The following is a 16251-nucleotide window of genomic DNA, read 5'->3' on the forward strand; positions in this document are numbered from 1 at the left end:
AAGAAAGGTGTGCCTGCGCTCCACCAGCATGTCGCACACAACATCACCGCTTCTTTGAGAAACTCTGTGTGTGACAGGGTGCATTTCACCACAGACACTTGGACGAGTAGGCATGGACAGGGGCGTTACATGTCGCTGACTGGGCACTGGGTAACTATGGTGACAGCAGGACAAGGGGCTGCTGTCCAAGTCTTGCCGTCCCCACGAGTTGTGCGTCAATCCTCTTTATGTCAAAGTTCCTCCACTGCTTCTGCCTCCTCAACCTCCTCTCGGTCTTCCACCTGCACCCAAAGCCTGTCTGGTCATGCCACAAGCTTTCTAACTGCGCAGAAGGGATCCTGCACACCTCCTTACTATGCTGGCAGTAGGGCTCAACGTCATCAGGCGGTTTTTACTTTGAAATGTCTGGGAAATGTGAGTCACACAGCTGAGGAGTTGTGGTCAGCTCTGGAGAACCAATTTCATGAATGGCTGTCTCCACTGGACCTGAAACCAGGGAAGGCCGTGTGCGACAATGCTGCAAACCTGGGTGCGGCCCTTCGCCGGGGCAATGTCACAAACGTGCCTTGTATGGCTCACGTGTTGAACCTGGTTGTCCAGCAATTTTTAGCCCACTATCCCAGACTAGATGGCCTTCTGCAGAGGGCACGGTCGCTGTGTGCTCACTTCCGCCGTTCGCATCCCGCAGCTCAGCGACTTACATCTCTACAGAAGTCGTTGGGTCTGCCACTTCACCGGCTAAAATGCGATGTGCCTACCCGGTGGAATTCAACTCTGCACATGTTGCAGCGACTGTGGCAGCACCGACAAGCCCTGGTGCAATACGTTCTGACGTATAGCCTGGGCCAACGAGATCCAGAGGTGGGGCAAATCACGCTGGAGGAGTGGTCTCAGATCAGGGACCTATGCACCCTTCTGCACAGTTTTGAAATGGCGACGAAGATGTTTAGTGCTGATGATGCCATTATCAGCATGACTATTCCGGTGATTTACATGCTGGAGCACATGTTAAACAGAATTCGGAGTTAGGTGGTGGCACAAGAGGAGGTGGAGGAAGTAGAGGAGGAGGAGTTGTATGCGGAAGGGCTAACATCTGCAAGGTCCAGACGGTCGGCAGCACCAAGGCGGCAGGCATGTGAGGGTGGGGGAGATGGTTTTACCAGGGCGCATGGTAGCAGCCAAACTAGTGAGGAAGGTGCAGGAGCCCAGGAAGAAGTGGAGGACGAACTGATGGAAGACTCATCAGATGAGGGAGACCTTGATCACATTTCTGTTGTGCGAGGTTGGGGGGAGAGGACAGAGGAAGGAAGCATGATTGTTACCTCGCCACCAACACAACAGGGACTTGGTGCTCCTGGATGCGCAACACACATGAGTGCCTTCTTGCTGCACTACCTGCAACATGACCCTCGAATTGTGAGAATTAGAAATAATCCTGACTACTGGGTTGCCACACTGTTAGATCCCCGGTACAAAAGTAAATTTGCCGAAATTATTCCTGCCATAGAAAGGGATGCACGCATGCAGGAGTATCAGCAGAGACTGTTGCAGAATCTTACATGTGCTTTTCCACAAAACACCAGTGGTGCACGTAGTGAATCTCACAGTTCCAACTTGCCAACCGTGGGACCGTCAAGTGTTCAGCACTCAAACCGTAACAGAACCACAGTATCTGCTGGTAACATCAATTTTGCGGAATCATTTCACCACTTTTTTAGCCCATCCTTTGCAAGGCCACAGGAGACAAGAAGTCTGACACATAGTCAACGCCTAGAGACGATGGTACAGGAGTATCTCCAAGTAAACATTGAAGCCACGACTGTGTCACTGGACCCTTGCTCTTTTTGGGCTTCCAATCTGGATAAATGGCCGGAGCTAGCCACTTACGCCTTGGAGATCTTGTCATGCCCCGCAGCCAGCGTTCTGTCTGAACGTGTGTTCAGCGCTGCTGGTGGTGTGCTGACAGATAAGCTCATGCGGCTCTCCACTGATAATGTAGACAGACTCACATTCATAAAGATGAACAAATCATGGATCCGAAACGACTTTTCTACCCCTGTGTCATCCTGGGGAGAGTAAAAGCTTGATGATTGGTTAAAATCACCCTACCAACCGTTTTAAGCTTTCAAATTACTAATCATGTTTATCTGTATCTTGACTGGAAAATAATTTGGGCTTTATAGCAGTGTGCAGCACTGATCCTATTAGGCCATCTATAATAAGCTCCACCAGATTTAAAATTAAAAATAATTTTTAGCTGCATCTAGCCCGGAAAATAATTTTGGGGCTCCGAGATGCGCAAGACACATAAGTGCCTTCTTGCTGCACTACCTGCAGCATGACCCTCATATTGTCAGAATTCGAAGTAATCATGACTACTGGGTTGCCACACTCTTAGATCCCCCAAACTTTTCGATCAACCTTTTCATTTTAATAAAGACCAAAAAAATGGTCATTTTTGAAATTATAAGCATTAGCAGGTTGTTAGAAACTGAAATCAAACAGTTTTCAACTCAAAACTTTATTCTAGGTGATGTTACATTTTCACATAGGACCCCTTGTTCGAAAGGAGCTTCTGAACTCTCTCGTCCATTGAATTTGTCAGGTTTTGGATGGTTTCTGCTTCAATTGTTTTGCATGAGGACAGAATACCCTCCCAGAGCTGTTGCTTAGATGTGAACTGCCTCCCGCCATCATAGACACTCCTTTTAATGATGCTCCAAAGGTTCTGAATGGGGTAGAGGTCAGGGGAGCATGGGGGTCACACCATAAGTTTGTCCCCTTTTATGCCCATATCAGCCAGAGATGCAGATGTTTTATGTGCAGCATGAGATGGTGCATTATCATGCAGAAAAATGATCTTGCTGTGAAATACACGGTTCTTCTTCTTGAACCATGGCAGGAAGTGCTGTTTGAGAAAATCCACATACATTATGGAGGTCATCTTTAGCGCCTTCAGGGATCCTAAAGGGGCCGACAATCTCTCTCCCCATGATTCCAGCCCAAAACATTACTCCACCTCCTCCTTGTTGGCGCTGTAGCCGTGTTTGCGTGGGGTGTCCATCAACCAGCCATCCTCCACTCCATCCATCTGGACCATCGAGCGCTGCACGGCACTCATCCGTGAACAAAACAGTTTTGAAATCAGTCTTCATGTAATGTTTGGCCCACTGGAGCCGTTTCTGCTTGTGTGAAGTGGATAGAGGAGGTCGACAGGATGGCGTATGCACAGCTGCAAACCTCTGAAGGACCCTGCATCTTGTTGTTCGGGGGACGTTGGAGGCACAAGCAGCTTCAAAAACTTGTCTGCTGCTATGACAAGGCTTTTTTGCCGCTGCTCTTTCAACCTGACGTAATTGCCTGTAGGAAAGAGTCCTCAATTTGCCCTTATCAGCACGCACACGTGTGTACTGTGAATCAGCTACATACCTCTTGATTGCCAAGACACTTCATCCTGATCATCGCACAATGTTGATTGTAGTCATGCCTTGACCTAAACACTCCACAATTTGTTGCTTCTCAGCAGCCGACACATCCTTTTTCTTTCCCATTTTGGCAGAAAATGTAGGCTGCTTAATAATGTGAGAGAGCCTTCTTAAGTAGTCTTGCCTTTCATTGGACACACCTGCCAAACTAATTAGCACAGGTGTCTGCAATTGCTTACAGTGATATAAAGAGCCCTGACACACATCACCATCAATGAGTTTAACTGACAAACAAACAAATTCTTCCCTTATCACTCCTAAACACTTTTTGCATAATAATTTGGAACGCAGTGTACATGTGCTTTTCCACAAAACACCAGTGGTTCACGTAGTGAATCTTACAGTTCTACCTTGCCAACCGTGGTCTGTATGGAATTGTTCAATAAAGGGCCCAAAATTAAGATAACATAGATGGGAGAGGTCTCTATGAATAGGAATTCCTAAGTATTTGATACCCTGTGAGGGCCAGGCAAAGGGAAAGTTGGACTGGATGGAATCCTATATGGATTTGGGGAGGGAGACATCGAGGGCCTCAGACTTCGCTGCATTGATTTTAAAATTTTACCATGTAACAAAGTGATCTATTTCAGCCATAACAGCAGGGATGGATATATGTGATTGAGTGATATATACTAGGACATCATCAGCAAATAGAGAGCCATTGTACTCGGTGCCTCCCACCTCAATCCACCTAATATTGGGGTTATGGCGAATTGATGAGAGCAGGTGCTCCGTCACTAGGATGTATAAGAGAGGGGACAGAGGACATCCCTGCCTTGTCCCATTGGTGATTGTGAAAGGTGATGAAAATGTTCTGACGCACCCCCTGGGCCTTGGGACACCCGGAGCCGGACCCTTTTTGGTGGATGCTGGTGGTTGTAGTCTTCGTGGCGGCGACCCGGTTCCGTGGCTCAGGGCGGTCAAACCAGTGGCGGAACTATTTATGTGGTTTTGATGTTTAAATGTCCGACTACGCCACCCGTGGATTGCGGTCAGAGTGAACCGCCGCTACAGGGCAGACCGCTGAGGCTGGTGTTGTGGGTGCAGCAGAGTGTAGCATAACTCCCCACGGGAGGAGTATAGCCTCAGGGCAGTGTATGCGGAGGATGGGGGTGATGGTGCAGGGCAGCAGCAGTAACGACACGGAGTCAGTGATGCAGTCCAGGGCCTTTACTCACAGTTCTTATTATCCAGACCACGTCTGCAGGTAACGGCTGCCCACGTCGTACTGTGCTCACCAGGTGAGGGGCTCAGACAACTCCCAGATAACTTTGGAGCACTTCACAGGACCCCCTTTGTGTGTCCTTTGTCTGGCCTTTCTTACCAACACTTCTGTCCGGCTGCCTCGGGCCTCCTCTTGGTAAACTTGGCGCCAGTTTCCCTGACCCTATGTGGTGCCTTCCTAGCGGGTGTAGCGAGGGGCTGCGCCACATAAAATGTCAGAGCCTCCGGTTTCTAGCTGAGGGTCGTTTCCTGCCTCCACTAGTTCGGGGACCGGTCTCCCCCTTTGGCCTGACCCCTCCACGCAGGTGGATTCGGGCGTGCGGTGGCGACTCGCCCGTCCGCACCACTGGGATCCCTTCATTCCTCGTTCCTGGAGCCTTCTCCGCTCCTCTTCCTTCCTTCTCCCTCTTCCAGGCCTGGGCCTCTGTTACTAGGCCCGCCTCCGGAGCAGAGCTCATGCAGAGCCCCTGCTCCCTGCCACTTCTGCTCAGACTTCTCTGCACTGAACTAAGATGGTGCCCACCTTTTATACTCCCTTCTCAATGCACCCAGGAACTGCTTCCTCCCTGCTCCTGCACTACAGGGTTCCCCTTCCTCAGTGTTCCCTCCCCCCACTCCAGCCAGGGACAGGGACTGTCGTGCCCATCTCAGGGGCATATTGGTCGCCCTGCCCCACGGCAATGTGGTGTAATGCATGCAGGTGTCGGGTCCTGATCCACACTCCATCCTTACCTGAGAGTGAGATATCACACCTCTGGGTGAGGTGCAATACGTCTGTAGCAACCGAGCCCTCAGGGTGCTACAGTTCCATTTATCTTCAGCCTAGGTGACGTATTGCGATACAGGGCCGTGATTTTGGCTATAAAAGGGTCCCCTAGACCCCTACCCCAAGCTTTTTAAGAGAATCATATATGGCGTGCCAGGAGACTCTATGGAATGCTTTCTCAGCATCCAACGAGAGTATCTAATTACAAATTTTTAACTGCATCTAGCCCAGGAAATACTTTGTGCCTAGTAGCAGTGTCTGCTAGTCAACGGATTATCCCGGCTGTTAAGCAAGCTACACCACCTGTAATTTAGACACTTAATTTTTTCAAAGGAAATGCTTCGGGACCATGGGATACTTAGTGAAGAGCATCAGGAGGCACCCCAAGGCATAGGGGCTGGGACTGGCAGTAGGATGCCTTGCGGTGGACAGCCGAGCTCGATCCTTATAAAAGCTTTTTAACTGCAGCAGCTTTAGTGGACGCTACTGGAGCTGGAATTACCGCGGCTGCTGGCATGAGACTTGCCCTCCAATAGATCCTTGTAAATGGATTTAAAGTGTATTCATTCAAATTAGAGAGACAATTTAAATTAAAAAGCTTAGAGCTGCCTCCACCACAGGGGGGCTCGCTCGACCCACCAGCGGACAGGCACCAGTATTGGGAGAGGGGGGCTGGCCGTCAGGGTTCACCGCGGCTCTGGCACAAACCCGGCGACACGGAGATGGCACGGGCAGGAGCGGACTGGCCGTGTCGGCTTCTCTTTTTGGATTTTAGAAGGGCATGACATGCCTATATCTGTGTCTCCCCCTCCTTTTACTCCTCCACCTCTTTTATTTTCGCATGACTATATGTACTTGTCACTTTTCCATGTGTTAGTTATGTCTTCTGAGCAGTTTGTCAGCTTTTGGACACCTTTGAAGGTGTTTTCTATGTGTTTCTATGTGTTTTTGTTTGCCTGCCATTGGTTTTAACGGTGTTCGAAGGTGTTCGACGAACAGTTCGACGAACAGTTCGGCGAACACACGGGTGTTCGACGAACCGAACCGAACTCGAACACTACGGGGGTGGCTCAACACTAATCCTGACCGGCTTGGGGCCAATTTGACGTGATCCAGAGCTACCAGCTCAAGAGGCTGCGTGGTGACGATGGGCCTCAAGGGTGTCTTCTGGCTGGTGCGGTCCTTCCTCCTTAGGTTACAAGGGCCACAGTCTCTGCACCACTTCTCTACAGCCCCTCTCATGCCGACCCAAAAGAACCGGCCTCTTATCAAGAACTCCAGTTTCTTCCAGCCGAAGTGCCCCGCTCTGTCATGGTAAACCTCCAAGACCATAGCTGCATCTCGCCTTGGGACCATGACTTGCCAGGTCAGCTCGTGCGTCCGGTGGTTGACGAGTCTTCTGCACAGCTTACCTTCATAGAGGGACAGCTTGCTCTTCTCTTTCCATAGCTGCTTGGCTTCCTCTGGAGCATCCGGATCTAAGCGGGCGTCTTCCTGGGTCAGCAGGTCTTTTACCATGCGGATTGCAGGGTCACTATCTTGGGTCTTGGCCCAGCTGTGGTGAGGTAGGGGATTGATCATAAGGATTGTTAAATCTTCCTCCTTCACGCGGTGGGAGTATTGAGCGGCTCCATACCGGTGAAACGCGGGGAGTTCTACCTCCTCCAGCTCTTCTGGGTCTTCGTCACCTTCAGGTAAGTGAGACATTCTCGATAGGGCGTCAGCGTTGGCATTGGTTTTGCCTGCCCGGTACTTGATCACGAAGTCATAATTCGAGAGTCGCGCCATCCACCGCTGTTCTAGGGCACCTAGTCTTGCATTGTCCAGGTGTGTGAACGGGTTGTTGTCCGTGTACACGGTGAACTTTGCAGAGGTCAGGTAATGCTTAAATTGTTCTGTGATGGCCCACACCACTGCCAAGAATTCTAACTTGAAGGAGCTGTAATTCTCCGGGTTCCTTTCAGTGGGCCTCAGCTTCCGGCTGGCATACGCGATCACCCTTTCTTTGCCCTGTTGGTTTTGCGACAGTACGGCTCCCAGCCCCACATTACTGGCATCTGTGTGGAGAATAAAAGGCTGGCCATAATCGGGGTAGGCCAGGATCTCATCCCCTGTGAGGGCCATCTTCAACTGGCGGAAGGACTCCTCTTCCGGCTTGTCCCACTTGAAGGGTGGCTTTTGGCTTCTGGACTTAGACTGTCCTATCAGGAGGTCCTGGTTAGGGGCTGCCATCTTAGTGAATCCGGGGATGAACCTTCGGTAGTAGCCTACAAACCCGAGAAATTGCCTCACTTCTTTGATGTTTGAGGGGCTTGGCCAGCTCTTGATTACTGTGACCTTGTCAGGGTCGGGGGCTACTCCTTCTGCACTTACCACGTGCCCTAGGTACTGGACCTTCCTTTTTCAACAGGTGACACGTTGATGGCTTCACCTTCAGGCCAAAGCCTGCCAGGGCTTCGAACACCTCTGCCAGGTGTTTTAGATGGTCCTCGTAGGTCTTCGAATATACGATCACGTCGTCCAGGTAAAGTAGGACCGTCTCGAAGTTTCGGTGCCCTAGACAGCATTCCATCAGCCTCTGGAAGGTCCCTGGTGCGTTGCAGAGCCCGAAGGGCATACAGTTGAACTCGCTCAGTCCCATCGGGGTGGTGAAGGCGGTCTTCTCCTTGTCAGCCTCTGCCACAGGAACCTGCCAGTACCCGCTAGTAAGGTCCAAAGTAGAAAAGAAGTTAGCTGATTTTAGTGCGGCTAAAGACTCCTCTATTCTAGGCAGCGGATATGCGTCTTTGTGGGTGATACGGTTGATTTGTCTATAGTCGACGCACATTCTCATGGTGCCGTCTTTCTTTTTTACCAGAACCAAGGGGGCTGCCCAGGGGCTACAGCTATCTCTAATGACCCCAGCTTCTTTAATTTCTCTTAGCATGCCCTTTGCGTTCTGATAATGTGCAGGGGGTACAGGTCTGTGCCTCTCTTTTATTGGTGGGTGGTTCCCCGTGGGGATGTGGTGTTCTACCCCTTTCACTCTGCCGAAGTCCAGTGGGTGCTTACTAAAGATTCTCTCGTACCCCTGAACCACCCGGTAGACTCCTTGTTTTTGGTGCAGGGGAGTGGAGTCAGCACCCACGTGGAGTTTCTGTCACCAGTCCTCCTTTTGTTTCTGGGGGCCATTACCCTCCGCCTGTGGAGATGGAGGCAAAGGCTCCACGGCCCTGATAGCTTTGTGTTCGACAGCAAACAGTTTGGCAAGTGTAGCGTACCTGGGTAAGTGTACCTCCCTCTCCCCAATGTTGAGAATGCGGACGGGCACCCTCCCATGACGGACATCAACCACCCCCGGGCTGTCAAAATGGTGGGCCTGCTGTCTGAGTACACGGGTTCTACCATGGCTTGGTAGTCTCTACCTCTCAACCCGATTGCAGTCCGACACCAGATCATCATTTCACTTTTGGGAGGCATGGAAATGGGGAATGGGTCACTCATTCTTACGCTACCGATCTCACCACCAGACAGTTCTACCTGCTGCCGTCTCATCAGGGCTTTTATCTCTTTGTTGAGGACTCTCTGTTGGTTGGAACTAGCATTCACCGCCACCTGTTGTAGAATTACAATTAGCTCTGAAAGACAATTTTCAATCACGTTAGTATCCACAGTTATTTTAGGGTGACTTTCACGACGGTCAATGTCCACAATAATCACCCCCTGTGCCGGCAGTTCAACTTTACCAATCTTAATGGTCATCTCCTTGAACCTCATCTGAGGCACGGGCAAGCCATTACTGGCGATGATGCTCAAGTCACTGTCTGGATACCATGTTATATCAGCATCAGTCCAATACTGCTTAAAAAGTACATAAGGGATAGTAGTTACTTGCGACCTGGTATCCAGCAAGGCGCTCATGGGGATACCGTCCAGCACCACGGGTAAAACCGGGCGCCCCCCAACGTACTTATTGCGCCAATTATAAGGGCCTGGTGATCTTATGCCTGGGGGTTGGCCCTCTGCCCCAGGTTGGACCCGTTTAAATTACAGTACCTGGAAATGTGTCCGGGCTGGTTGCATCGACGGCAAATGGGCTGTCCATCCTCTGCGTAGCGGTCTGTGGGCCTCCCTCGGACCGACGGGGTCCTCCTTTGTCGACGCCATGGGACATCCTCCGGACTTGAAGCCAACTCGATGGGTCTTGACGGGTCCACTTGTAACGCCTGGACGGTCGTGGTCAATGGCGCGACACTCCTGGTCAGCTCCTGGACTTGGCGGTGCAGATCTTTCGACGGGGCTTGCTTCAGGGCCTGTGCATCGGCCCCCACAGAGTCCATAGAGGAGGGCGCTGCCTCCTGGTGATAGGTGAGAGCAGGGCGCCGGGGGTTCATAGCGCCACTTGTTGCGGGTTCACGGAGCACCCTTATGGCCCTGTCCTTGAATTGGGCAAAGGTCAGATCAGGGTTATGAAAGAATATGAGGCGCAGCTGGGTCCTGTGGATGCTAGTCAGCAGACCTTCTATGAACAGTTCTGTTTGTAGCTTATCCGTATCCTGCACGCTGCCAGGGTCAGCTTGTTTGATGGCTCTCAAGGCTTCCTGCAAATTTAGGGCATAGTTTCTGATGCTGTCCTGTGCCCGCTGCTTACACCCGTATAACCGCATTTTAATTTCAGCGGAGGTACGTGTATCAAAGGTACCCCGCAGCCGGGCCAGAATGTCCTTTACAGTTCTTTTCTCCTCAGCGGGCCATGACTTTACCTCCCGCTGGGCTGCGCCAGTTAACTGCCCTGTCAGTATGCTGATCTTCTGTTCCTCTGTCAGGGGGTAAACTTGGAACAAACTGTACAGCCTTTCCTTAAAGTCAGTTAGTGCATGGGGCTCCCCTGAATACTTGGGCTGCCAGGCCGCTCCAGGGATGTAAGGCAGGGAGAATGGCATCACCGCTGCTGCAGCTGCGCTGGTGGTAGTGGGCGCTTCCGTGTCCGACATCTTCCTCCCCCCTAGTTAAGCGTGGCCTACCTTCCGACGATCCTCTTCTTTAGGCTGTGGCTCCGCTGGTGCTGCTCCGGACGAGGACCTTGCATCGCGTCCTGGTGACGTCAGCGTCGCTCTCTCTCCCTTCCAGGACCTTGCGCAGCGTCGGTGTGTAGGGCGGAGCTTCGGGTCTCGCGCGGTTTGGACGTCCACGCCCCTCTTCTTCCCGCGCGGCGTCCTGCAGATGGTGTCCGATGGCGGGAAAACGGCTGAAGATGGCGGGAAGCTGCTGAAGATGGCGGGAGACGGCTGAAAATGGCGGGAAACGGCTCCGGATGGCGGGAAACCTCTTTTTAAGGTACGTGTACAGTCCTTTTCAGGCGCGCAATACCCGTTTGTGGCGGGTTGGTCACAATCCTGCCGACTACGCCAAAGCAGACTCGCCCCCTGGGCCGTGGGGCACTCGGATCCGGGCAACAGGGCAATAATGGGGGTAGTAGTGGCAACCCGGTCCGTGGCTCAGGGTGGTCAGACCAATGGCAGTCTTCTATATGTTTTGCAATGTCCGACTACGCCACCCGTGGATTGCGGTCAGGGCTAACCGCCGCTGCAGTGCAGACCGCTGGGGCAGATGTGAATGTGCAGCACTGAATAGTACAACTCCCCACGGGAGGAGTATGATGGCTCCAGGGCAGTATATAATGGATGATGGAGGGGATGATTCCGACCGCAATAGCCTGGAAACGGAGGCCTCTTAAACAGTTCAGGGTCTTTATTAGAACAGGTGAATCGACCCAAAAACAGGCCCGGCTAGGAGGGGGCCTGGATGTCTGAGAACAAGTGGGAAGCTGGCCCTGATCAGGGTGAGGGTATAGGCCTACCGTGCTCTCTGCGCTCTCTCTGGCTATTTCCCTCCTCGTGGTGTAATAGCCCACGTTCCTGAGCTCACCGTGTCTTCTCGCCTGTATGGCTGGCGACTTGGGTCCCTTTTTACTCTTGGCCTGGTGCGGCTTCACCGGTCCCTTCTGCTGTGGCGGAACCTCCGGGCTTCTTAGGCCAAAGGATATACAGTACCCTGCGGACTGGTTATTTGCTGTAGGACTTGGAATCCTAACAGCCTCGGACACCAAAGTCCGGTAGATTAGTTTCTCTATCTGCCAGGACAGGCTTGCTTCGCCTCTTGTCCCTGGCTCGTGGCTCTCCTACTGCCACACGGCCTCTTAGGCTGCAACACAACTGTCTGTCCCTGCTCTGGGACACCTCTCAATCCAGAGACAGGTCGTTCAGTTCTCCCTAACCCTGCCCCCAGTTCCAGCTTTTATAGGGGCAGCCTGCTCCCCCTACTGGCCTGGGACAGGAGGTATTGCATGCTAATGGTCCTTGACTAGGGAATCTCCCCCTTGCTCTCAGACACAGCATTATTATATTTGTGGCATCCAGGCCAGGGTGACACATGTATAATTTCCAAAATGGAATAATTTGAGGGGGGATTCTGCTCTTCTAGCACTTAGGAGCTGAGTATATGGAGTCTGCATAATATTCTAGGAAAATCTGCGCTCCAGGAGGCAAATAGCGATTCGTCCCTCCCGAGTCTCGCTGTGTGGTTAAGCAGTACTGTACAGCCACATATCGGGTATTTCTACATTCAGCAACAATTTTGGTGCCATTTTTATTGATTTCCCATTGTGAAAAAGTGAAATCTGGGACTAAAAGAAAACTTTGGTAGTAAAAATGTAAATATTCTTTCTTCACCGCCCAATGGTGTAAAATTCTGTGATGCACCTGTGGGTTCAAGGTGCTCAGCACACATGTAAATAAATTCCTTCAGTGGTCTAGTTTCCAAAATAGGGTCACTTGTGGGGGGTTTCCACTGTTAAGGTACATCAGGGGCTCTCCAAACGCGATATGACACCCGCAGACCATTCCATCAAAGTCTGCGTTCCAAAATGTCACTCCTTCCTTTCAGCCCTGCCGTGCGCCCCAAAACAAAAGTTTTCCCCCACATATGGGGTATCTGCATACTCAGGAGAAATTGAACAACACATTTTGGGGTCTACTTTCTCCAGTTACCCTTGTGAAAATATTTTTTTTGGCTAAAATAACATTTTTGTGGATAAAATTAGATTTTTTTTTTTCTCAAGTCAACTTTATAATTTTCTGTGAAACATCTGGGGGTTCAAGGTGCTCACCACACATCTAGATAAATTCATTGGGGGGTCTAGTTTCCAAAAAGGGGGCACTAGTTGGGAATTTTCACTTATTAGGCAAATCAGGGGCTCTCCAAACGTGACAAGACGCCGGCAGACCACTCCTTCCCTTCTGAGCCCTGACATGCACCCAAACAGTAGTTTTCTCACACATATGGGGCATCAGCGTACTCAGGAGAAATTGCACAACAAATTTTGGGGTCCAATTTCTCCTGTTACCCATGTGAAAACAAAATTGGGGCTAAAAGATCATTTTTGTGGAATAAAAGAGATTTTTTTTATTTTCATGGCTCTACATTATAAACTTTTGTGAAACACCTGGGGGTTCAAGGTGCTCACCACTCATCTCGATAAGTTCCTTAAGGGGTCTAGTTTCCAAAATGGGGTCACTTGTGGGGGGTTTCCACTGTTTAGGCACATCAGGGGCTCTCCAAAAGTGACATGGCGTCAGCTCTCAATTCCAGTGAGTCAAACGGTGCTCCTATCTTCCGAGCCCTGCCGTGTGCCCAAACAATGGTTCTCCCCCCCTATGGGTTATCAGCGTACTCAGGAGAAATTGCACAACAACTTTTGTGATCCAATTTCTTCTGTTACCCTTGTGAAAATGAAAAAATTGGGGCTAAAACATAATTTTTGTTGGAAAAATAGTGATATTTTATTTTCACAGCTCTACGTTATATACTTCTAGATTAAATCACATCACATCTAGATAAGTTCCCTGAGGGGTCTATTTTCCAAAATGGGGCACTTGGGGGGGGGTTTCCACTGTTTTGGCATATCAGGGGTTCTCCAAACGCAACATGGCGTCCACTACTTAGTCAAGCAAATTTTACATTCAAAAAGTCAAATGGTACTCCTTCTCTTCAGAGCCCTGCCGTGCTCCCAAACAGTGGTTTCCCCTTACATATGGGGTATCGGCTTACTAAGGAGAAATAGCACAACAAACGGTTTGATGCAATTTCTCCTGTTACCCTTATGAAAATGCAAAATTTGGGGCTGAAAAACATTTTTGTGGGAAAAATGTGAGAATTTTATTTTTACGGCTTAATGTTATAAACTTCTGTGAAGCACCTGGGGGTTCAAGGTGCTCAACACATATAGATAAGTTCCCTGAGGGGTACAGTTTCCAAAACGGTGTCACTTGTGGTGGTTTTCCAGTGTTTAGGCATATCATGGGCTCTCCAAACATAGGGGTGTTCATCACTGCATTCAGTCCGGCTTGTCACCACCCACTCTATTTGAATTATGCCCCTGGGTTTGCGGCGACGTCACATGAATATTTGCATGCGCAGTGAAGCTTTGTTTAGTTCCCAGCTTTACTAAATGTGTGCGCATGAGCCGGAGTCTTACTGTACAAATTAAAGAGGTTGTCCACTACTTTAGCATTGATGACCTATCCTTAGGATAACCAATATCAGAAGATGGTCAGCTCCACAAGTGAGTACTTCCGGCCAGGGGCCGTCATCAACATTGATAATAGCTGATCGGCAGGGGTGCCGGGTGTCGAACCTCGACCGATCAGATATTGATGACCTATCCTAATCATAAGTCATCAATGCTAAAGTAGTGTACAACCTCTTTAACCCTTAATGACTGGAGTATTTTCCGTCTTTGCATTTTGGTATTTTATTTTTCATTCAATATGGCCATGTGAGGGCTTATTTTTTGCAGGATGAGTTGTACTTTTAAATGCGATCACTGGTTTTACTATATCATGTACTGGAAAAGAGGAAAAAAATTCCAAGTGTAGTGAAATTGCAAAAAAAATGCAAATCCACAGTTGTTTTTTTTTTTTTTTTATCTCGTTCACTGAATGCTAAAACGAACCTGCCGTTATTATTTTTCAGGTCATTACGAGTTTGTAGACACCAAACTTGTATAGGTCCTTTTTTATTTAAGTGGTGAAAAAAAATCCAAAATTTGTTAAAAAAAAATGGCGCCATTTTCCAAGACTTGTAGCATCTCCATTTTTCGTGGTCTTGGACTGGATGAGGGCTTATTTTTTGCGCGCCGAGCTGACGTTTTTATTGATACCATTTTGGGATGAATCCGATGTTTTTATCGCCCGTTATTGCATTTTCGTGCAATGTTGCGGCGACCAAATACCGTAATTCTGGCGTTTGGAATTTTTTTATCGCTACGCCGTTTACCGATCGGATTAATTCTTTTTTTATATTGATAGATTGGGTGATTCTGAACGCAGAGATACCAAATATGTGTATGTGTTTTTTTTTTAATATTATTTTATTTTGAATGGGGCAAAAGGGGGGTGATTTAAACTTTTATTTTTTTAATTTTTTTAAATATTTTTAAAAACATTTTTTTACACTTTCTGCATGCTTCAATAGTCTCCATAGGAGACTAGAAGCAACAGTTTTCTGATGGCTTCTACTGCATACAGGCAATGAGCAGATCGCCTGTATGCAGTAGAAATGCTCATGTGCTATGAGCGCCGACCACTAGGTGGAGCTCACAGCAATCTTTACATGTCAACCACTGGGGTCTGCTGCAGACCCCGGGTTGCCATGCCAACCCATCGGTGACCCGCGATCACGTGATGGTGTCACCGATGGGCGGGGTAAGTGACATGCCTCCGGCACGGCGCTGTTAAATGTCGCTGTCAAAGTTTGACAGCGGCATTTAACTGGTTAACAGCCGCGGTTGGATCGCTATTCCACCCTCGGCTATTGCAGGCACATGTCAGCTGTATAAATCAGCTGACATGTGCCCGGTTCAGCGTGGGCTCAGCGCCGGAGCCCCCGGTGAACCGACCTTTCCGACGTGGTGCGTACTATTACGTACCACGTCGGAAAGGGGTTAACTATGTTCATATCTTCAACAGAAGTTTACTAGAAAAAAAGGTTAGGGTTAGCATGCTCCATTATTTCTTCCAGCAAAGTTACTAACATCATGGAGAACTCCCTGATGGGCCTTACTGTGAGTCAACAGTATCCATCAAGTGCCATTGCAGTCCATTGTGAGATAAATTCGTCATTGCATCATGGTTTCAGTTTTTAATAGAAAATATTAAAGGGAATCTGTCACCAGCTATTTCCTGTCACATCTGTGAGCAGAATGATCTAGGGACAGAGACTCTGATTCCAGAGTGATGTCACTTACTGGGCTGCTTGCTGTAATTTTTATAAAATCAATATTTTTTCTGCTGCAGAACTACCAGTTCTCTAAATGCTGAGCTCTGTATAACCCCACTAACGTCACTGATTGGCAGTTTATGTGCACTGTGCATAGACATATAGCTGTCAATCAGTGGTGGGAGCAGAGTTATACAGAGCTCATGAATATGGAGGACCTCTTGGCACAGGTTTACTAGTACTCTAGTGATAATCTCCTGCTTATAAAACACTGATTTTACCGAAACTACAGCAAGCAGCCCAGTAAGTGACACAGCCACTGGAATCAGGGTCTCTGCCCGAACATTATGCTGCTCTCAGATTCGCTGGCTAAAGCCTGGTGATAATTTTTTTTAAGCAGATATGGGCAGAGCGTTAGTAGAACAAAGCGCAGTAGATAGTGCTGTGAAACTGTGAAGTGTCTGAAAACACCGGGCTGTGGTCTGAAAATTACAGTCGGTTCTCATAGAAAAAAGTAAG

This window comes from Phyllobates terribilis, unplaced genomic scaffold, assembly GCF_046119375.1.
Source record: "Phyllobates terribilis strain yellow unplaced genomic scaffold, ASM4611937v1 Scaffold_3__8_contigs__length_932513732, whole genome shotgun sequence".
Taxonomy (NCBI): domain Eukaryota; kingdom Metazoa; phylum Chordata; class Amphibia; order Anura; family Dendrobatidae; genus Phyllobates; species Phyllobates terribilis.